Genomic DNA, 24,621 nt, shown 5'->3' on the forward strand with positions numbered 1-24,621 from the left:
CCTTTGAGCCCTTGAATGTTTAGGCTCTATTCTTACCTCTGTTTGCAAACTGACCCATTCTTTCTTGGCTCAGCATTTTCTTATAATACTTTGCTATAAACAAATAGTAAAATAGAAAACACATTAGCACGAAGATGTTTTCCAACTGTGTACCTAAGAACATTGACTGGTAGGTAAATAATCTTCCCTGTACATGTCAGTGACCCAACTATTTTGTCACCGTATGATATGGCTGTCTACCTTTCCAGCCTCTAAATCAACATTTCACTCTCTGCCACTTGACCACTAATAGACTAGAAACAGTGACAGCATTTCTCCTGTTCATTATGACAGCAGCATACTACTGCAAGGGATTCATTTCTGTTTATAAGGTAACCCTGGCAACTCTAATAGATACACCCCACAGTTTAAGTGGCTTGATAAATAAAAATTAATTTAACCCATAGATTTTAAGAACAGGTGTTTATGATGAAGACATGATTATCCTTCAGGTGGTGATGCCAGGGTTCTAACACACACAGTTTCCAAGAAAAGAACATGGAAAATTGTGCATGGCATGTTCTTTTTTTATAAGCTAGGCCTAGAAAGGTATTAGTTAGCTCAGGCTGCCGTAATAAGATACCATAGGCCAAGTGGCTAAAACGATATAAATTTCTTATTTCACAGTTAGAAGTCTGAGATCAGTGTGCCAGTGTGGTATGTTCTTGGTGGGGGCTTTCTTCCTGGCCTCCAGATGGCTGCCTTTTCACTGTGATTTTACTTGGTGAAGGAAGACAGAGAGAGAGAAGACAGACAGACAAGACAAAGACAGAGAGAAAGAGAGAGAGAGAAATCTCTTTCTCTTCTTCTAAGACCACAATCCCACTGGATTAGACCCCTACTCTTATGATCTCATTTAACCTTAACTACCATCTGAATACTCCTTCTAGATACAATCACATTGGGCGTTAGGGCTTCAACATATGAATTTTGAGAGGACACAAACACAGTTCAGTCAATGACAGTGATACACATCAAGATTCTTTACATTCTAGAAAAATTCTATTATGAAGTCATGGATTTTTAAGCAAACCCTGGTAAGTGACTGCAGAGATTTATTTTATCATAAGCTAGGTCAATAATGAGTGTATCCTATGACCACTAAAAGAGACCAGTGACACCGTGTCAAGGAAGAGAGTTAGACCTTCTCTGTCAGCATTTGGCTTTGTGATCTCATGCATGAGATTTAAAGCCTATGAGCTTCAGTTAGTTCACCTGAACAAAGAAAGTGACTTGAGCTAATTCAAGGTGATCACATATAAGTTTCGTTATTCTTGCTCTTCTAGTTTATGTTGATATGGTGTACAATAGTAATTGAAACAGAATTATTAATATATTTTCATCATATTTATCTTCATTTCAATTCTCACAAAAGGAGACACTGAGGCAAGATTTTGGGTGAAGAATTGAGATAAACGTAGAGGACACCTTCTCTTTAGGAAAATGACCCCGTTATAGTATAAACAAACAGAGTTTTAATTATTTACTAGCACCCAAGGAAGAACACTGCACAGACCATTTTGAATGGTGTGTAATTAGGAAGATGAGGGTACAATATTTATGGCTTGGATTGGACTTATGGATTGGACTCAAAAGTCCTGAGGGTGGGACAGCAGAAGGTGACAAGTCTTTATATTGATTCATTTCTTAAGACAGCTGTCTGGTGCAAGCCAGGCAGAAAGATCTAAGCAAACAAGTATGTGTGTGCAAGTTAGAAGACATTCTGTGGTTTAATTGCATAACTGATAAGGGAGATTTTTAAGTTTTCACTCTTGCATAATCATTGGGAGTGGTAGTTCTGCTTTCCACAAGGAATGGAAGGAAACCAATGAAAGGAGAATTAATGCATAGGTTACCCACTGAGAGGCAAGAAAGCTTGGGAATTTATCCTCCCATTTGTCACTGGTTAAGGATTGCTTCTGAGGTATTAGCACCTTGTTCTGACTGCTCCTTGCAGTGGGACTTTCAGGCTAGACAGGTCAGAGAACATTCTTAGCATTTCTTTCAGAGAGGCACAGGAAGCTATGGACATATTTGGGAACTCTGTAGGTCAAGCCCAGGTTAGACTGAAGAGCATGGGAGAGGAGAGGGCTCTCATAGCATTTGCTAGAACATTTAAGAACAATTCTAAAAAGTGAAACAATTTAGTTTTTATATTTAATTAGGATACAAATTTTGCATTCCTTCTTAGATTGCACAATTAAAAAAATAAAGTGTACTGACTCAGGGTTAGTGAGAAATTATTTTGTAGCAATCACAAAAGAATGTGGAATTCAGTGCTATCTGGACTTATCCCCTGGCACTGTTAAACAGTTTACCACACACACACAAAACAAAACTATCTTTTAAGAGTATTGGTCAAGGGATAATAACATCTAAGTTTTACCCAAGGGTATCCTTTTTTTTATATGACTTCTAAAGCATTCCATACTACAAAATACAATTCTAGGCTGTGTTCTAATGCTTAATCAAATCGAGAAGATTTAAACTGAGATGTATAGTAAATACTAGTTTGCTATGTTTGTTACCTATGTCTGGAGGTCAGTCCACATTAGAAAAACGTTGATTCACCAGATTGTTTATCTAAGTGATTTTTCCATGATTTGGATTTTGCTTATTACATTTCTATACTCTGTCAGCACAGAGCCTGACACTGGGCTCGAACCTGTTAACAGTGAGATCATGACCTGAGGCGAATTCAGACGCTTAACTGACTGAGCCAGGCGCCCAAGAACAAGGGAATACTCTTGATACAAAATCTTTCATGTTTTTACTAAGAATTATCATTTTCTTTCACATCTTTACTTGTTCTTTATTTCTTTAATGAGCACTACCAATGGCTTTCTCTTGGGAGATATTCTCAACAAAAACAATGCTTTGTTTTCTTACGGTATACAAGCTACCACATAAGCTACAATAACCAAGAAATAGCAATACTTCCTTGAGGTGTGGTTGTAATATAGTCAATTGGGCTCATTCATTAGCTGTATTACTCACCAGTCTTTCAAAACGCTTGATTCAAGTTTATGCCATAGCTCAATCATTAATTACTGCAGGTAGTAGACATTTGGGGTCACACTGTATTAGTAGGAACTTTGAATGTTAGGTCAAGAAATTTAATTTGTCTAATTGAGTATCTGCTGCAGTTACCAGGCAAAAGAAACATAATATCATGGGTGAGTGTTAATGGGTCTTTTCCTCCATCCTGTAGACAAAATCTGAATGAATTCATGACACAGTATGGATAATTGTTAATAAGTTTCACAGACAGAGGGGAAAAAGGAATGAATTTTTAAAGAACATAGGCCATGTGTAGATACATATTTTTGTAGTAAATCAAAATTTCAAAGTGACCAGGTTTTCCTCCAGTATTTCCTTGTTGCCTACTCTCTATTCATACTCAAGTGAACTTCCTCTTTGGAAATTCTTTTAAGAGGATGAAAGAAACACAACGAAAACCCATGATACTTTTAGGTCTATGTTCTAAAATACTCAAAGCCAAGATATTATCCTTGAAAGAAATCTCTGTAATTGGCAAGAATCAGCATTGGACACTCAAAATTATAAGTTTTAAAAGGATCAAGCCTTAAATGTTTAAACCATAAGTAACAGGCTGAATAATAAGTCACTTTACTTTCTGCCTTATCTTTTCTCAACCACAACTTAAGAAAATGATGGATAAGAAAAGACGGATAAGCCACCTGGGTGGCTCAGTCTTTTAAGTATCTTACTTTTGACTTTGGCTCAGTTCATGATTTCACAGTCCATGGGTTCAAGCCCCTCATCAGGCTCTGTGTTGATAGTGCAGAGCTTGTTTGGAATTCTCTACCTCCTTCCCTCTCTGCCTCTCCCCTGAGCACACTTTCTATGTCTCAAAAATAAATAAACATTAAAAAAAAGTTTTAAAAATGATGGATAAAAATTTTTGAACAAACTCAATAGATTGCATAAAATTATATCCCGAGAAATTTAGCCTACATTTTAGTCTACCAATAATGATTTATTTTTAGAAATGTCAAAGGCAAGTCTACTTAACTTTGTGGAATAACCATGGTTCTATACATCTGCAAAGGGGTAAAACAAACCATTTTTTATTTAAAAAATTAATTATGTGAGCAACTATTTTAAAAACATATTAAATCAGAAACTTTTATTATTGAAATATTAATAATAAATAAATATGGATTAATACATTAACATTTTAAAAACATTAGTATTTGGCTTAAATTTAGCACCAAAGAGCTTATGACAGATAAAAAAAGGTCTAGAGGGACTTTTGTTAATGATGGTCAAAGACAAGAATTTTTTTTTCTTATAAAACACAGACCTGATTAAGGCAAACACATACGTACACACACACACACACACACACACACACACACACACTAAACCATACTACACACATACAAAAACAAGGTTTCAACAAGGAAAAGGAAAATGAGGACACTCAGGTTTCAGGAAAGATGGAAAACATGGAAGCTCTCCGTGCATCCACAGCAAAAATCTGTTGACGTCTTTCCCTAGGACCTTGCCCCATCTTGCAATTCCTTCTGTCTTTATGTACAAATTCTCATAAATGGAAACAATCTGACTGACTACTGGAGCAACCAATTATTTTTCTTCCTTGGTCAAAGATTTAACAGGAAAACAACCTCGTCTCTTCCTGAGTAGGGAAAGACCCAGTTGTTCCTGCCCATGTTTCTCCTTTACTACTCACACAGAACACTTAATTTCTGACACTTCTGGTCATCCTGTGTGAAGGATTTTTTCTCCACACCAAGTAATTTTCCTTAACGCCAGCCGGATGTTCTACAATTTAACTCAATTCTGACACCATCTACTTGGAGGTGTCAGGTCTCACAGGTGAAGGGCTCAGGTTTAGGAGACTACCCTTACTTCAGATGCCCATCACAGTGGTAGGTCCCAGGTTACCCACAACTTCTGTCTGATTTGACTATAAAGCAGAGGTTACATGAACCCCTCCTAAATTTGGATTAATTTGCTAGAGAGGCTCATGGAACTTGGGAAAAACTTATTGAGGTTTACCAGTTTATTAAAGGGTATGATAAAGGAGACAGATAAAACAGCCAGATGAAGGGATACTTAAGGCAAGATCTGGGAGTGTCCTGAGCATAGGAGCTTCTGTCCCCATGGAGTTGGGCTGCATCACCCTCCCAAAGTGGATGTATTTGCCTACCTGAAAGCTCTCTGAATGCCCTACAATTGGGATTTTATACGTGAGGATCAATTATACCTCTCTCAAGAGGTGGGTGGTGGGGCTGAAAATTCCAACTTTCTACTCATGGCTTGGTCTTTCCAGGGACCAGTCCTTACCTAGAAGTGTACCTAGAGTTGCCTCATGAGAACAAAAGATGTTCCTAGTGCTCTTATCTCTTAAGAAATTGTAAAGGTTTCAGGACGCCTGTGTCAAAGACAAAGTCAAAGAACAAATATTAAAGCAAGAGATGACCCCATGCTCTTATCACCTAGAAAATTATAAAGGTTTTAGGAACTCTGCCGGGAACTGGAGGCAGAAAACAATACATACACTTTCTATTATCTCCCAAGGTTCTGTCTCTAGTCCAGTCAGCTATTGTTAAAGAAACATAGTCTCATGACATAAACAGGCTGTCAAGCACTCTACCCATGAATATATATAAATTACATTATACCAATGCACTCTAGATTCATATTGGGGATAAGATACTCTGCAGAAAAAAGAGTTATGACTTGGTCAAACATGTTCCAGAAGTTCTGATTAGTAAAACATTGTATGTCTCTTTATTTTGTCTCCTATTTTCATTTTATTAATACACATTATTAATACACATAAAATGTCAGCGGTGATATCATACTATAACTAGTACATTTCTATAGTTATAGTTATATCGTGTAATTAGCATAACTATAGGTATTTTTTTCCTGTATATTTGTTCTTCTACAGAATGAAGTCCTCAATGATTTGGACCAAAGTTGACTTCTTTTATGTTCACACCTTGGAGAGTGCTAGGTGACTGTTACCTGGGTAAATATTTTTTCGGTGAACGTGATTTTTTTTCTTTAATTAAGGAAAATAGATATCACAAAAAAAACTAACTTTTAAAGTCTACTGTGATGTATACATACAACTGCATATGCACTCTTCTTACAGTGTAACTGACTGCTCACCCAGAATTTTAGCAGGTGTTTGCGACTGCCCTAGCTAAGAGAGTACATGTTATAATACAGAGCCATTTGTTTCTGGTCCACCAGCTGAAACCCCAGACATTTTGGAACACAGAAAACCATCTCCACTGTGCCCTGTCTGAATCCCTGACCCCCTGAAACCGTGTCAGATAATAAATGATTGTTATTTTAAATCGTTAATGTTAGAATAATTCGTTACACAACAATAAAAGACTAACTTATCTGTACTTAAGGGAAGACATTTATGTTTATATTAGGTGAATCTGTGTATCTCCACAACCTAGCACTGTGCCTCATCGAGAAAATGCTAAAAATACAGTCATGGAAGAAGTAAATGAATAATTAAACAAATAAATGAATGGAATAAAATCTCTAAGCTGAATTACACGAACCTATTCAAGATCAAGGAACTTTCCCACATGAAATAATGTATATAATTTTGATTGGCTCTATTTGTTTTAAGCTCCTGATTTTATGGTCATCATTTTTATATCCAATAACTTTCTTTTCTTTAATGTTTATTGATTTTTTGAGACAGAGAGAGAAAGAACACAAGTGGGGGTGGGGCAGTGAGAGAAAGAGGCACAGAATCTGAAACAGGCTTCAGGCTCTGAGCTGTCAGCACAGAGCCCGACACGGGGCTCGAACCCATGAACTGTGAGATCATAACCTGAGCCTAAGTTGGATGCTTAACCAACTGAGCCTCCCAGGCGCCCCTTCAATAATTTTCTTATATCCATTTTTCCCTGTCCACTGATTCTATATGGGGTACATACTAATTCATTTTATATTACAGCACTTAAACTAGAAAAGACTGGTATCTATAACTCCTCAAATCTCACGACTATTTTTTATGGCAAACATGCCTCTTTTTGTTTTCATTTTCTTGGTGCGATACAGCTGGGTTTTTTGTTTGTTTTTCTTACATCTATTTCTGCCATTCTTTGTCAGATAATATTTCTTGAATTTTTAAAATATAATATTAAGTTTGTATATCAGATCCTGAATATTTATAGGATGAGCTGACCAACAGAGAAGATACGCAGATGATCAGCCATCTTGTCATATACGCTACATTATATGAGTCCACTCCAGTTTCATGGTAGCCTTTAGGACTCATGATCCCAAAGATTCAAACTCAAGTGGAATATGCCATCAGAGAAAAGCTACACTCCTTCTTTAGGCATGATTCTATCCTGCATCTGGTGAGCTATTCACTGGGCTTTGTAAAATTTATTTTTATTTATTTTTATGTATAATATGTGTATATTGAAAATATACTTACTATGTATATAGTGAGTATATCACAAATGTACCAACCTTTCATCTTGAGGTTCATGACATTGACACAGTTTTATGAATTCTCATTAAAGTAAATGGCAAGAGTATAAGTAGGGTCAGGACTGGTCTGATGAAAGAGACTTATGATATAATGAACTTTCCCTTAAAATTGATATTGACCACTTAATCAGCACTATTTGAACTTTCTGCTCAAAATAAACATTCCTCTAGCTGTTCTGTTACACAGTCACCTCTCGCACATCCATAAGATTAGCCTGTGAAAAATAGTAAATGATTTTATTTTTCAAACAAGTTACTTGATGACTGTAGGATTCCCTGTAAAGTTTTAACACACTTAAAAAAAGCAATGAATTTAGTCTGGGATATGTTATTCCTAGTAAACCCTTGCTGGTTCCCAATGTCTATAGCTTCTTTTGTTAAGTATTTAGAAACGGTCTTATAAAATATATCTTCGTAATATCTCTCAGGAAATTAATATCAAGGTCTCCAGTACATATTGTAATGTCTAACTAGTTTCTCTGATATAACTAATACACTTGTATCCTTTACTTTTCTAATGGCTCTCTAGTTTCCACTGGCACTGAAAAGTCAACAGAGATCCAAGATTAAATCCGGCAGGTCTCCCCACACTCGGGATTGTCATTTAAATTTACTCCGCAATTTGAATTTATTCAGAACATTTGGGTGGCTTTTTGTAATTTCTTCACACATATTTTCCTTTAATATATTCCTCCTAATAGTTATTTTGCATTAATAGTAACACTCTGAATATACTTAATGAATGAGTGGATAAAATCATTACATTAACTAATTTAAATTTTCTTTTTAAAGTCTCACAAAAATGGATGTGAAATGTGTTGTTACATTAATGAGCAAAATACAAAGTATTAATGGAAACTTTATGCTATCATTTGAAACATCCTTATCTTTTATTCACAGTTTCAAGGAGATTTCACTATTTTTGCAATCTCTTAGAGCTACTTGGATTAAGAAATGAAGATAACTTTAGCACAAGAAATCACTGTTCAATCTTTTTGAACAAGTTTCTACTTGACTCGTGGTTCAATTTCATAAACAAAAATTCAAATTAAATTAAGGACTCAGTACATAGAAGTTACTGGAACAAATGTATTATTAATTTTTTAAAAAGCCGTAATTCTTCAAATGTTTTTAATATTTGCCATAACCATAACCACACTGCAAAACTTTTGTTCTGTGTTTGATACAATATACTGATACTATAGGTAAACATTTTTAAGAGATAGTCTAGAGTCACCTGAGTGACTCAGTCGGTCAAGTGTCTGACTCTTGATTTCGGCTCAGGTGGTGATCTCACCTGTCGTGAGATAGAGCCCCATGTTGAGTCCTGCGTGGACATCCATGGGGAGAGAGTCTTTCTCTCCCTCTATGCCTCCCATGCTCTTGCGCACATGCTCTCTCTCTCTCTCTCAAAAAAAGTCTCCCATTATTATAACGAGATTCCCATCACCCTCAAGGCAACACCACACATTTACTGCTTTCATTTCCTTAAAACTGTCAGGTCCAGGAACAATGAGAGATTTCAATAGTTGAAGAACTTTCTCTGCCATAAACCCAGGTCTTGGCACACAATTGGTGTTCAAGCGATATAAACAGAATGATCCATGAATATATTCACACGAATAATATCAAATATGAAGAGTGAAGTTTTTTGAGCAGTTTTTCCTCTGTAAGCAATGGTATTAAATCCTAAACCATAATCACAAACACCAATTCCTCACACAATTCCCCATAAATCCCAAAAGCAAACTGTAATGTCTCCATAGTGTTTATTTCCAGGATTCAAACGGAGTTCAACATAAATAATATTAAGCAGATCGTATTAGACTACAGTTGAAATAATATTTCCTAAACTTGCACTACTAACACATGTGACCCCACATATGGACAGTGGCTGTGCATCAGTGCAGTCTCGGAGATGGGGGTGTGCTAACTGGTGCTGCCTGGGGACCCTGACATAACAGACGTACAGAGGAATGGAACTCACTGTTCCTGCAACATGGATGGTAAATCACCTACTTACAATGGGCCACTTAGTATTACAGCAAAATGAATATTACTACAAAACAGCCATGACAGAAAGAAATAAATGAAGAGAAATTAAAGAGAAATAAATGAAAATAAAGTAAAACAAAGAGAAATAGACAAAAAGAAAGAAAAGTAAGGTAAAAAGAGAATGGGGCAGAGCAGGAAGGGGAGGACAGAGGACAATGGGAAGGGAGGGAAGGAAATAGTTCATAAACACACTCAATTTTTCTCAATGGTTTTCCTCCAGAATTGAGATGTCATTCAAAACTTCCATACTAAACATGAACTAGATAAGTTCTGTATTTTCACCAAGAATTGTATGTCCCATCCCCTGAAAAAATGACCTTGAGTTACAGCAAGTGGCATTTGGAATATTCTAAGAGAAGATATTGAGGGGTGCTGGGTGGCTCAGTCGGTTGAGTGGCTGACTCGATTTTGACTCAGGTCATGATCCCAAGGTTGGGGGATGAAGACTCCCAGCAGTCTCCACACTTAGTGCAGAGCCTGCTTAAGAGTCTCTCTTGCCCGCTCTGCCCCCCCCTCTCTGCTTGCACAAGGGCTCTTTCTGAAATAAATGAATACAAAAATAAACAAATAAATATTTTATTTAAAAAGAAGACATTAAGATGCATAACTGATTGATTGAGTTATCATTTTTTATAGAGGTTTTAAGAAAAGGTTGGCATTTTGTCACATTCGATATGCATTTTTCCTCAAAAGGGGATAAATTAGATGAACTCACACACAGTTCTGTCTGGTCTAGGAGCAGATATATTATGATGTTTGAGATTACATCTCTTTTAAATAGTACACACACACATACACACACAACACCACTTGTTTATCTAATATTACTTAAGATTACGTCCAGCCGCACGTAACAAAAAATTCAAATAACAAATAATACTTTGGAATAAGCAATCCATCCAAAATATCAGAGTGTGGTTGTTAGAGACATAGACTCTGTTGCGTTTTCTGCTAAATCATCTTTAGCCAGTGACTCACATATTCAACATCACCTCAAGGTTCAAGATAACTTGCTGAAGGTCCTGCTGCCAGCTCTACAATCTAGGAAAGAAAAGGAGAAATGTGCTGGAGTGGGGATTGTGTCAGCTACTCTGTTTTTTAAATTTTTTTTCTAAAGTTTTTTATTCATCTGAGAGAGACAGAGCAGAGGAAGGGCAGAGAGAGAGGGAGAGAGAGAATCCCAAACAGGCTCTGCACCGATGCAGGGCTGAAACCCACAAATGGTGAGATCATGACCTGAGCCAAACCAAGAGTCGGATGCTTGACCAACTGAGCCATCAGGCGCCACCCTCCCTTAATTCATTTTTAACGAAAGACAAAATTTACAGAAAGTGAAATGCATGAATATGAAATGTGCAATTTGATGAGTTTTGAAATCTGCATACATGAAACCATGGCTTTAATCAGGAAATAGATTATTTGTATCACTCTAGAGAGTTCCCTCATGCTTGCTTCCTACCAATCCCTACCTGAGATAGATAACACTCCTCTTTTTTTTTTTTTTAATATTTATTTATTTTATGTTTCAGAGAGAAAGAGAGCACAAGCACAAGCAGGGGAGGGGAAGAGAGATAGGGAGACAGAATCTGAAGCAGGCTCCAGGCTCTGAGCCTGACTCAAACCCATCAACCGCGAGATCATGACCTGAGACAAAGTTGGACGGTTAACCTACTGAGCCACCCAGGCGCCCTAGACAACACATCTTATTTCTTAGTATGTAGGTTCATTTTCCCTTTTTTTTTTTTTTTGAGCTTTGTATAAATTGAATCACACAGCAAGTATATTTTTGGTACTTGCTCATGTTGCATTTATTATTAGTTCTTTGCTTTCTAAATTGCTAAGTAGTTTCACACTATATAAACATAGCAAATGTTAATCTTTTCTTCTGCTAGTGGACACTTGGATTATTTCCAGTTTGGGGCTATTATGAAGAGAGTTGCTACAAACATTCTTGAACAAATACTTTTGTGGACATTTGGGCAAATATTTAAATATTTGGGTAACCTTCTTTTGGGAGTGAAATTGCTAATCATAGTACGCTTAACTTTATAAAAACTTCCAGAGTTTTCCAAAATGGTAGCACAATTTTTTACTTCAACCAATAATTTTCCAGTTGGTTCACATCTTTGCTAATGTTTAGTTTGGTAGGTTTTAAAATTTTACTCTTTCTAGTGTATCGCAATGTGATTTTAATTCTCATTTCTCTCATGATGAGTGATAGTTAATATATTTCATGATTATTGGCTATCTGTACACTTTCTATGAAGTGTGGTTTAGTCTTTTGACTATCTTTAAAAATGAACTACTTGTATATTTACTTATGGTTTTGTTTTAGCTATTTATGTATTGTTCCTTTGTTAGATATGAGCATTTCAAATGTTTTCTCAAGTCCTTGGCTTCTTTGTTAATTTCCTTAATGATGTCTTATAATTTTAGTGAAGTTCATGCTATTTTTTGTGAGGCTAGTATGTTTGCTGTTAAACCATCTTCGCTTGCCACACATTTGCAAAATCATTCTCCTATGTTTTCTGTTACAAGCTCTAGGTCTTTTCATTTCCCTGTTTTAAGATTAATTTGTCAAGTTTTATAAAAAAATAAACTGGCCTATTGAGATTTTGATTGAAATTTATTTGGATCTAGATATCAATCTGAAGAGTTCTGACCTGTTACAATAATGGATTTTCCAACCCACAAACATGGCATATCTCTCCATTTTTTAAATTGTTTTGAAGTCCTCTTGGTAATATATGTAGCTTTTCAGGGTACAGAAATCTTGCATACATTTTGTCAAATGTATTGCTATCCATGAGGGATGTTGGTCTTTTAGTTTTCTTTCTCCTTTTTCTTAAATGTTAGAGATATATTTTCTCCCTCCATAATTGGAAGAGTTTCTGTAAGATTGGTATTGCTTTCCTTTAAATGTTTTATAGAATTCACTATTGAAGACATCTGGGCCTGGAGATTTTTGTGGAAGGTTTTTATTACAAACTCAACTTATTTAATAGCTACAAAGGTATTTAGATTTTCTTTTTCTTTTTTTTTGTCTTTATCAATTGAGTACGTTTTAATTTGTAAGTGTTTGCTCATTTCATCCATGCTGGCGGGTTGACTGCCATAATGTTGTTTATAGTATTTTATTGCCATTTTAATATATGAAGAATCTGTAGTAATCTCCTCCCTTCCCTCTCACTTGCTCTTGTGCTCCCTCTTGGTCAGTCTCCTATCTATCTTGCTGGGGCTTAATAATTCCATTAACCTGTCATAGCAAAGTTACTTTCCCCAATCACGTATTTTTTCTCTTTCACCAATTTTCCATTCCCAGTATGGAACAGATTTTCCTGCTTCCTCATCTGACTAGGAACTTTTCATTTCATACTGGATATTGTAGGCATTTGGATTGTGATGCTAATCTTAAAAAGGTGTTACATTTTGTCTTGGTAGGCAGATAAATTACTGAGAGACCCTTTGATCCTTTACTCTTTAGAGAGGCTGGCCTCCTCTATCTCTAAGTTTTGTCCTTAGTCCCAGGGTATGTCTCTTGTTCTAGAGAATGTGGTAGGCATCTCCCACGTCCCTTTCTTTCAAGGGTAACAGTCCTACTCTATTTGCTGTTCAATGCATCAGAAAAACTGTCTGACACATTTTTTACGCATTGGTTTGAGGTAGAGTGAGTTTTACAGTTTGGAGTAGCCGGAGGGCAAGTCCATTACCAGCTAGCCATGGCCAAAATGGAAACCTCAGTGAGACCAGAAGTCCCACCCATACTTGTGCTCACGTGTCACGGACCACTCCTACCGGCAAGGAAGGCGCAGGATATAGCATTTTAGTTAGGCTTTTTGCCACCTTCACTAGTATAAAAGTCTGTTCCTAAAGATGGGGAGACTAGATGTTAGATAGCTAACTGGCGGTCTCTGGGTATAAATGATTTACTGCCCTCAGGGTATTTTATTATTATAAATGACAACAATGAGTATTAAACTGATCATGCCCAGTATGTTTGTAAGATCACTACACTTAGAATGAACAAATCTTTAGAGAGTAAAGAAGCCTCACCTGATTCAGTTTTTATTACCTAAAAGTCCTTACATAGCACCTCGCACATGCCTTAAAAAGAATTTTTTAGTAACTTGATCCAAACAGTGACTTACTTCTAGCCAATTATTTTAAACGTTTATTTATTTCTTTTGATGGAGAGAGACAGAGCGCACACACAAGCAGGAGAAGGACACAGGGAGAGAAGAAGAGAGAGAATCCGGAGCAGGATTTACACTGGGAACCTGATGGGAGGCTTCACCTCACAACCATGAGATCATGACTTGTGCTGAGATCAGCAGTCAGGCATTTAATCGACCAAGCCACCCAGATGCCCCTGATGCCCTGACTTCTATAAAATTTTTAAAATGTGGAATGAATTAGGGGCGCGGTTAAGCGTCCGACTTCAGCTCAGGTCATGATCTCACGGTTTGTGAGTTCCAGCCCCATGTCAGGCTCTGTGCTGACAGCTCAGAGCCTGAAGCCTGCTTCGGATTCTGTGTCTCCTTCTCTCACTGCCGCTCTCCTACTTGTGCTCTGTCTCCTTCTTTCTCAAAAATAAGTAAAATGTAAAAATAAATAAACAAACAAACAAATAAATAAATAAATAAAATGTGGTATGAGTTAGTATTCTCAAGTGAAATGTAAAACAAGAAATAAACAAAATAAAGAAAACAGAAAGAAAAGTTCCCCTTTTTGATGGTATTCAAATGTAAACTTGGGTGACATATATATATATATATATATATATATATATATACACACATATATATAATTATATAATTACTAATTTAATTAATTAAATTAATAATAATTAATTCTTTAATATATAATTATATAATTATATAATTATTATATATGTAATATGTAATTATTATATAAATATACATATATATTCATTCCTTGAAAGAAGAAGGGAAAATTGACCCAGAGCAATTTTGCAATTCATAGAATATTATGTAGTAATAGGTATTTTGGGGAGGCTCCCTATTCCAAAAACACTTGCGGTAAGCTTCTCCCTGCTCCACACCATAGGAACAAGAGCCGGCCATCACGTTGCCAATGTCTTACCTTGAACTTTCCTTTTCAGGGAAAGGGAAACACTACTGAGTTTGGCCAATCGTATTTTCCCATTCACGTATGCTTGCAGTGGGGTTCAGGAATGTTAGTCAGGCCTTCCTGGTTGCTTAATATCAAGGGCTTTCCTGTAGTCACATCCACAGAAACGGGAGAAAAAGTGGTCATCAAAAGGGGAAGCAGAGCTGACATAAAAAGATGATCAGAGCTGTGAGTTCTGCCTCAAATTTAAGTTTATATTTCCTGTCCTAAGGTTGTGTAAAAATAACAAAAGACCCAGACCGTATGTTCTAGTATGTTTTTTGTTTTCCTTTTTAGCATAAGCCACCTGAATCAGTTCGTTACTTGCAACCAAATGTTTTTGATTGAACACAAAATGCTCAATATTTAGCCTATCCATATCTAATTTTAGATAAAATTGCATTAAAATAAGATGATGTGTCTTTTCTTTCTTGACAAGTTGTATATGAGTTTCCCATGATTTACTGTAAGTAATGATGAGACATTCAATTTTTATAAAACTATATATGAAATCCAATCACTATGAACACGCAGTAATCCCTATGTGCAGAACATTAAAGGACATTCTGCTATAAGAATGACTTTCAAGGGACGCGTGGGTGGCTCAGTTGGTTAAGCCTCTGACTTTGGCTCAGGCGTCGATCTCATGGTTTGTGAGTTAGAGTTCCACATCTGGCTCTATGCTGAGAGCTCAGAGCCTGGAGCCTGCTTCGGATTCTGTGCCTGATTCTCTCTCTGCCCCTCCTCCACTTACACTCAGTCTGTCTGTCTGTGTGTCTCTCTCTCTTAGAAAAAATTAAACACTGTAAACAATTTTAAAAGCTAAGAATGACTTTCAAAAAAAATGTTACTTCCCTAGGGCTTATTAAAGTAAAACAAAAATTGAATTTATAGTTAGAAAATCTGACTTTACTTCTACTGACCATATCTGGTACCATAAGCAAATAACTTACAAAGACTGAGAATCAGCTTTATCAAATAAAATACCAGCTCTTGCCACCTCATATGGTTGATTTAAAAATCATATGAAGTAATATATAACGTGTGCATTCATTTGCACAGAAGAAAATGCTTTTGATTGATTGGGTGTGTGTTATCGTGGCAGGCTCTGAGTTGTTCAATTTACATACATGTAATTTTGGCTTCATAATAATCCCTCCCTGAATACAAGGAAATAATAAATCTAATATATTTGGCTCTGTGCTGCCTTAGATGTTTTTGTAATTTGTTCTTGCAAAGACACTTGGTATTAATATCTCCACAATAAGAATGCCATAAATTTTGCCTATCCACTCTGGGGGGAAAAAATCTGTGATATCATAATGAACTATAATTGTAAGTAATCCCTTTGAATATTCTTAGAAAACTGCCTGTAATTGCACGAAAGAGTATAAAGCGTCTTGGGGCCTTTTACCATTCATTTCCTGTCATCATGTCAGTCCTCAGAATTAGAAAATTTTAGATCCAAATGGGTTTGATCAGGCAATGATATCATGAAACAAATAGAAAATTTGATAGACTTCTCCAGTGGTGACTTGATGAATTTCATTCTTGCTATACGATCTCATCCAATTATATTTCAGACAAGCTGTGACAAGTGGATTCCACTTACTATGCTACAGACTGATGAATATTTGCAAGCATAATGTCTTTCCCAAATTTATTTTAACATAAACATAAATTAGGAAAAACTATTATTCTTCCAAAAGTAATGAAAAATATTTATGTAAGGTACACTTCCAACTTTGCAGGAGGAGACAAAATACTAATTAATAATCTCATTTCCTCCATGTTTTAATAATGATGTGAGAGGCACCTGGGTGGCTCAGTCAATTAAGCATCTGACTTCAGCTCAGGTCATGATCTCGTGGTTCATGAATTCAAGCCCCGCCTTGCGCTCTGTGCTGACAGCTCAGAGCCTGGAGCCTGTTTCAGATTCTGTGTCTCCCATTCTCTCTCTGCCCCTCCCCCGCTTGCACTCTGTCTCTTTCTCATTCTTTCTCTCTCTCAAAAATGAACATTAAAAAAAAATGATATGAAAGCAGCTTGGTGAGACTGTATAAGACAAAGTATTGACCAACACATATAAGTGCAGACTTCTGATCACCACTTCCCACCAATCCCACGCATGTGAATTTACACACCTTTTCAAATGATTGAGGTTACTGAAATGAATGTGCAGATCAAGTCTCATTTCATCCCTTGAATCACCTGAGGCCAACCTTTCAACACCACTTCTTGGATGAGATTCTAAAGAGGAAACACCTAACACCATAGATGTTACTACTATATAGATGTACTACTCCGTTAAAAGTTAGATATGGGCAATGCAAAGCATTAGAGAGACATGGGTTCATTTATTTAAATTGTTTTTTAAGATGATTCTATTTGTGGAGCGCCTGGGTGGCTCAGTTGGCTAAGCGTCCGACCTTGGTTCGGGTCATGATCCCAGGGTTCGAAGTTTGAGCCCCACGTTGGTGTCTGTGCTGACAGCTGGGAGCCTGGAGCCTCCTTCAGATTCTGTGTCTCCCTCTCTCTCTCTGCCCAACCCCTGCTTGCACTCTGTCTCTGTCTCTCAAAAATGAATAAGCATTTTAAAAAATTTTAAAAAAAAGAATGATTCTATCTTCTTGGATTTATTTAGTTATTTCTATAACAATGTATATTCTCAGTTCAACAGCAAAAAAGAGTCATATAAGGATTGCTGTGAAAAATAAAGAACAGAGACTGTCAGCTTAATGCACAACTTTGTATAGTGTGGAAAGACCTGTATCTCACTGTAATTATACATGTGATGATAGTCATATTCATCAATTACTAAGAAAAGTTAGAATGAACCTAGATAGGTTACATAAACTACCCTGATGTTATCATATTGTACTAAGATTTGAAAGTCAAGACAATCCATACCTATAGTTCTTCCCCATATACATAATGATAAACATAAAAATTACAGGCAGACAAATCTCTAATTCCAACACTTGGGTTAAACCAAGTATCCATGTTATGTAATCTACTAACATAAAATGTGTTTGGAAAATATATATATTTTTTTGTAGGGGCCCCAGAGAAATCCACTTTGGATAGGGCTTAGAGCTCTCCCAACAAATATCATGGTGACATAAAAATTTTCTTTAGTCACTAGAAATAAAGCCTAGCAGAGAAAGGCGAGTGAAATTAACCACTGGTGATACTACAATTTGAATGTAAGCCCCCATGTTATGTTTGAAGTGGAAATATGTGATTGACTCACAGCAATGCATTATTTTTGCCCAGGAAGACCAGCCCTTTTCCTGTGCACAGCTTGAAGTGTGTGAGGAGACAATCTCCAATTAAATTGAACACCCCCACAAGGAGTTCTGTGGAATAGGTCCTAAAGGCCACTGCCCTGAATTTGAAAGGACTCGTTTATGCCCTAATGTTGATGAGGTGAGTTACCATCCGCTTCCTTAATGAAACTGATACAGAGTCCCACAGGTTGCTGTAGAGTGTCTGAAGAACACGAGTGGTTTTCTCCAATCCTGTCTTATTTTCCAATAATCGTATGCTATCCCCTGCCTGGAGTTGTGAGAAACTACAATGGTAAGCTCCCCTCAGCGGGAAAGTGAAGTCCATTTCTTCTCTGAATTAGTCTTGCCAATGCTCAAAGACAGCATTAAAGCATTTACTTATGTTGTAAATATGCAGAAGTTTTTGCGTTATTTGATTCATGTAGCGGGAATAGAATATGCTCTAAATCCACACTGGGGATTTGAAAGGATTTTTTTCAGAACATTTATTAGAACTATTATATCAGATATTTAAATAAATAGGCAAAATTTTATATGCTAAATACTTGAATCGACTCTCGAAATTAAAAATTTCCTTTAGTGCCTTTTGTGGTGTTGGTAAAGTAGCTTTTGTATAATACACAATTGCAGAAAGACAAGAGGGAAAGAATAAAGACAAAGAAAGAATAGAGTCAGTGAGGGAGGTCAGAGGAGAGAAGAGGCTGGTAAAGCTAGGATTAGGACAGCCATTTCTCTGCCTTTCTTCAGAGCCTTGGATGTGATGACAGCCAGAAAGAACGATAGATGCCAGGCCTTTGAAAAGAATGGCATTAAAACTGTGACCGCAGTGAGAAAAAAATTATGGAAAATACACAGAAACTGAGATAGTTTCATATCTGGAGATGGTGTCTGGTCTACCAGGCAGGGAAAATGTTACCAAAACAAAGCCAAATAAAAGCAGTGTGTTCTCATGATCAAGGGTTTTCAGGGCTCGGTGAAAACATACTTGAGTCACTTAAGAGCCACAAAAGGCGAAATTCAACCACACAACTGAATAGGGAGTTGCAGAATCGAAACCTGTACAAGGGCATGAAGGAGGCATGCAGCCTGTGAGGTCACACAAGGCCCCCTGCTGGGTACAGTCCTGCCTTTGGGTGAAGGCTCTGCTATCACCATCTTGGTCTTGAAGTTCTTATTTATTTATTTATTTATTTGGTTTATTTATTTATTTTGATAGGGAGACAGAAAGAGCAAGGGGGGGGGGGGAGTGGCAGAGAGAGAGGGAGAGAAAAGGATCCCAAGCAGGCTCTGTACCATCAGCATATACAGCCCGTTGTGACGCTTGAACTCATGAACCGAGAGATTATGACTTGAGCTGAAACCAGGAATCGGATGCTCAACCTACTGAGCCACCCAGGCTCACCCTTGAAAAAGAGTCCTACACTTTGATTTCATGCTGAGCTCCACAAATTTTGTAACTCGTCCCCCTGGCAGACCACACAGCTACGTGGACAATGACATCAACACCGTATAAGGTGGTACTGTCCACTTCATTGATTCTCATTAAGGCCAATGGATTCCATTAGTGTCACCAGCAAGAAATCAGGTGGCATCACAGCTGGTGTCTCTGTTATCATGGAGTCTTTTTGCACAGGTATTTCTCCAAATACTTACTTCCTAATGATATAATCATTTCCTCAGTAGTGAGTATCTGTCAAACAAGGGAAGGTTTAGAATTAAATATAGACAGTAAGATGACCAAAGAGTTTAAAGAATTTGCCTATTTGATCATTTAAGTAAGTATGATGTTCAAGAGAATTTAGCCTATTGTGATTAGAATTTGATATTTTTTTAATCGAAAAATAACTTAGGCTTGGGTCATCATGTGAATTTTATACACCATCGTGAAACCTTTAAAAACACCTATTTATCCTCGGGTTTACAAATTAATCTGGTTTAGAGTCCTTCGGTATAATTGTGAATATTTGGTAGGGTTAGAAATAAAATACAAAACAAATGTTTAAACAGAACGTAATAATTTTCAAATAACTAATTAAAAAAATAGCTTTACTAAATCACACATAGTAATTTGAAAGGTAAAACAAGCCTTTAGAAAATCCTTTCTAAATACAAAAATATCTTGAGAATAGAGCAATAAAATCTCACATTAATTTAACACTTGACACATGGAGTAATTGTGTCCATTTATTCCCTCATTTATTTAACAAATATTCATTCATCAATGCGCTCTGTACAATGGTGAACAAATAGAATTGATCACATCCTGGTGTCAGTTAGGTCTATTGGTGTGGAAAGTTAACAGTTATCATAACCATGGGTTATGGTTATGGTAACTTATGGGTAAAATGAACCTATGTCCCTGACTGGCAACCTGAATAACTAGAATGTCAAACATTTTTATATCATGGTGAACAGAAGGAAACCCCAGGTTTTAATGTATATCTTTTGTTCTGGCATAGTTACTAATAATTCTGCTTTTACACTCAAATTTTAAATGTAAATTATGTGACTCTACCTTTCATTGATGGGTTAAGCATCTAACCTAGAAAATGCCACAATTGCACACAGATACTTTGTAATCTAGGGTAGCCCTTCCACTAGAGAGAATGTGAATGACAAATGTAATTTTAAATTTTCTAGTAGCCACATTGAAAACAGTAAAAAAAAAAATTACGTAAAGTAAATCGTAATAAAATGTTTTATGTAACTCATATTTCCAAAGTATTATCTTTTAAATATATGGCACTAACCACATTTCAGATACTCAATAGACACATGCGGCCAGTGGCTGCCATATTGGACAGCATAGATCTCAGTCTTTGCTTTCTCTGCCATGCCTTCGACTTGTACATCAGCAGGGTCACCACACAAAAGTACCTTTGCCTATGGGTAGAAACATACATCTTCTCTTATCAGTGGCTTTCAGCAGATAGAAAGGCTGCTCCATGAAGCTTTCTGTGGCTACAAGAATTAAATGGCCTTCCATTTTGAGGTTCCCTGTAAGACTCTGATGCACAAACAATCCTAACACTGTAGGGTTCCTTGTGAAGGATCTTTGCATCCTGTTCAACTGGAGATATAAATTGCTTGGCATTCGAGTAAATGAGACTGTGAGAGTCAGTTGAGCTGATGGAGGTTCACACACTAAGAAAGAAGGTGGGTCATGGATTTTCTCACGGCATTGAACTCCTCACTGAACAAATGATTCATTCTAGGACAATGTTTAAAACTCCAGTCCACTATTGCAGTTCCAGGAACATATTGATGTAAGTTGCAGCCATTACGTACAATTTACATCAGCGGCCTTTTGTTTGTGTTCACGTGACCCATTTCTAGTCCTTGGGAATGTTGCTAACCAACATGTAGCAACAGCACCCAACATACCACCCAACATAACAGGAGAAACAGGCTCTGAAGTAGCTTCAGATGAAAGGAATCAGGATAGTCTAATTTTAGTATTTCTCCATGCCCTGACTGAAAGTATGAGATCCCGGGGAGTAGGAAGCACATCCTGGCATCTCCAACTTATCTTCTCCAAAACAAACTTTGAAGGACCATTCAATATTTGGGGAGTGAACTGTTTGTGTATGTACGCAACACTTCAGTCTCATGTTCTAACTGTCTTTTATTTAAGCATCAGAGGATACATTTCCACTTTTTATTTTAATAAGACCATGTAGTATAGTCAATATTCCTCAAATTATTCCACAGAAGGAAACTTAATGGCAGAACTCTATGAATATAGCTTAGAGGAAGCGAACTCATGCCAAATGTATTTAAAGTCTCCTGTTATATCTTTAAAATGTTGAATTAATTTGCATCTTATTATACATGTATTGGCTTTCATATACAAACTGTGTATTTCCCCAAAAGGTTTGAGAAACAACCATTCTAAAGCAACACGGACTGTGTCTTTCTGTTCAGACCCACTTGGGTTCATGTCCCGGTGTGTGAACTTGGGTAAGTCACTCCAACTTAATGAACTTTAGTTCCTTCATAACTAAATTTGTAATAATTCCAAAATCACAGAGTTGCTGAGGGATTAAGATAAGTTTTATGCACAGAATTTCCTTCAGGGAAGAGAACAGGTTTTTTGTGTGTCTGCTATTCTTCCTCTCTACTCAACCTCCTTCAGACACGCATTTTGTTTGTTTGTTTAATAAATGATTATAGATCTTGTCACAGGCCAGGCTCTGTGCCACTTAGTGGGAAAACAGTATATTAGAAACATATCTGGTGTCTTTCGTTGGGGAGATTGCACACAAGTTTATCCAAAGAATTCTGGCTCAAAATTTTCTACCAAAAAGACACATTTAAAAAAAGATATATTGTATTCCTAACAGTACAGAACAAACTGAGGATTGATGGAGGGGAGGTGGACAGAGTGAAGGGCTAGATGGATGATGGCTGGTAAGGAGGGCACTTTTTTTGATGAGGACTGTGTTCTACGTAAGTAACGAATTGCTACATCCTACTCTTGAAACGAATATTACACTATATGTTAACTAACTAGAATTTAAATATTTTTTTAAATTGAAGAAAAGATATAAATGCCTGTTGAATCAATGAGAAGGAAATCATAAAAGAAAAAAAAATCACCAGTTAATGTATAGAAGGAGTGTAAACTTCTGTCATTTTAACCACTGCATGGAATGTCTTCCTAATATTGGAATAAAGAGGAAGGCAGTAAGCTCTCCCTTTATCCTTTGAAGTGGTTACTTAATCCATGACATCAATGTTGATGCCGCGGTTCCCACAGAAATACATCCAAGGTAAATCCAGGGCCTCCCATTCAGGATGATCCAAACGTTGACCAAAAAAGGGTGAGAGGTTTTCCACACCTCAGGATTCAGGGAGTAATTCTTGTGTTTGCCATGAACATCACCATCGAACAGCAGTAGGAAGAAGGACCTTTTCACATGGCTCTTGTCAGTCCTTGGGGAGCTTGGTGGGCAAGCAGTGTAACATTAGAAGCCAGGATGAATGAAATAAAAGAAAGATTTAGGAAGGTTAGTGTGAAAAAACTCTGGGACTAGCACAAGTCTTGATGTTTGTAACTAACAATGAGAAGGCCCATGCCATGTGGATCGGTTTCACAATGGACTTCTCTGAAGTTCTGCCACTGAGGCACAGTTCTATGTCAAACATAAATATCCTCTATGTACATTGGGATTCTGAATAAAATCTCATTTGCAAGGATAAATATTTCTACAGCTTAAAAAATGTTACCTGCATTGATGATTTTTAGTTTTCATCATATGCTAAAAGTCTACATTCTGATGATGAAAATAAGCAGACTCTTTTTTTTAATGTTTATTTATTTATTTATTTATTTATTTATTTGAGAGAGAGAGAGAGAAAGCAGGGGAGCAGGGAGGAGCAGAGACGGAGACAAAGAATCTGGAGACACAGAGGGAGAGAGAGGGAGACACACAGCCTGAAGCAGGTTCCAGGCTCCGAGCTGTCAACACAGAGCCCCACGCGGGGCTCAAACCCATAAACCATGAGATCATGACCTAAGCCGCAGTCGGAAGCTCAACCAACCGAGCCACCCACGTGCCTCAAAAGCAGACTCTTTTGACCAATCATTTGTTGAATTCATAACTATATGAAAAAATGCTTTTTTTTAAAAGTTTTTAATTAGTGACAGGAAATAATAGCCACTCATTAATCTGATTTAAATCATTGGGTGAACTGTTTTATGTGAATAAAAATAGCCATTAGCACAGTCTTAAGTGTTGAAAGCAGTTAACTCTATAAAGATAGGTATTCACTAAACAAACATTTAGCCTGTCTATGCTGGAGTTCCTCCAGGATGAGGTGTGACTTTCTCCTTAAGTCAACCTTAATTATTTAATGGGGCAATTAAAAAGAGTGGATGTTTTAGATTATGATTTATGAGGCATGAAGTTACATTACGGTCCAGCTACGTATCTTGCAAGGCTTCTTTTGTCCATTAAGAGTGATGAACTTTTCTTAGAATTTCTCTACTGAAGAAAACTTACTCCTTCTTCAGAAAACAAAGTCATTTCATTTGAATTGTGTTAAATTTTCATCTCTTTTTTTTTTTTTTTTTTTAGGAAGCAATAATCTCTTGTTTTAAAACAATGTCTTTGTAAAGCTACGGGAAATAAATGAGCTGTCTCTTCCTGCGATGCCAAGTTGAATGACGATTTTACTTAAAGTTGAACTCAACAGAAAACACTGACACAATTCAAAACATGCTCAAAGATGCTCTTATAAAGATATACTCGAATCTTTTATACAATGTAAGACATATGAGAAAATACTGATTGACTTCTCCTTGTCAGTATGGAAACGTACTCTTTCACACAAGAGGAAAAATAAATACTATCTTAGACACAGCAGAAGAAGGAATTGACTCTTACATCCAGTATTTATGGACTATCCCTAGCTTCTATTTTGACTTCTAAGCTATGCTTCCTTAATGAATGGAGGGACCACTATAGGACAGGAATTTAAGCCTTTTGACGCATGTGTAGTTAATATATTTCACTTCACCAGAGTGAGGAACAAGAACAAAAGAGTTGCTTCTTCTAATAATCAAATTAATAATGAC

General features: G+C 36.7%; 1 long non-coding RNA gene across 1 annotated transcript; it reads left to right on the forward strand.

Annotated features, from left to right (window-relative positions):
- The first annotated feature begins 1,136 nt into the window (after positions 1-1,136).
- LOC123386353 lies at positions 1,137-24,621 on the forward strand. Its single transcript, XR_006600140.1, has 5 exons — positions 1,137-1,287; positions 5,984-6,064; positions 18,028-18,180; positions 21,915-22,001; positions 24,122-24,621. It is a non-coding gene; the product is annotated as an uncharacterized LOC123386353 (long non-coding RNA).

This window comes from Felis catus, chromosome B3 (genome assembly GCF_018350175.1).
Source record: "Felis catus isolate Fca126 chromosome B3, F.catus_Fca126_mat1.0, whole genome shotgun sequence".
Taxonomy (NCBI): domain Eukaryota; kingdom Metazoa; phylum Chordata; class Mammalia; order Carnivora; family Felidae; genus Felis; species Felis catus.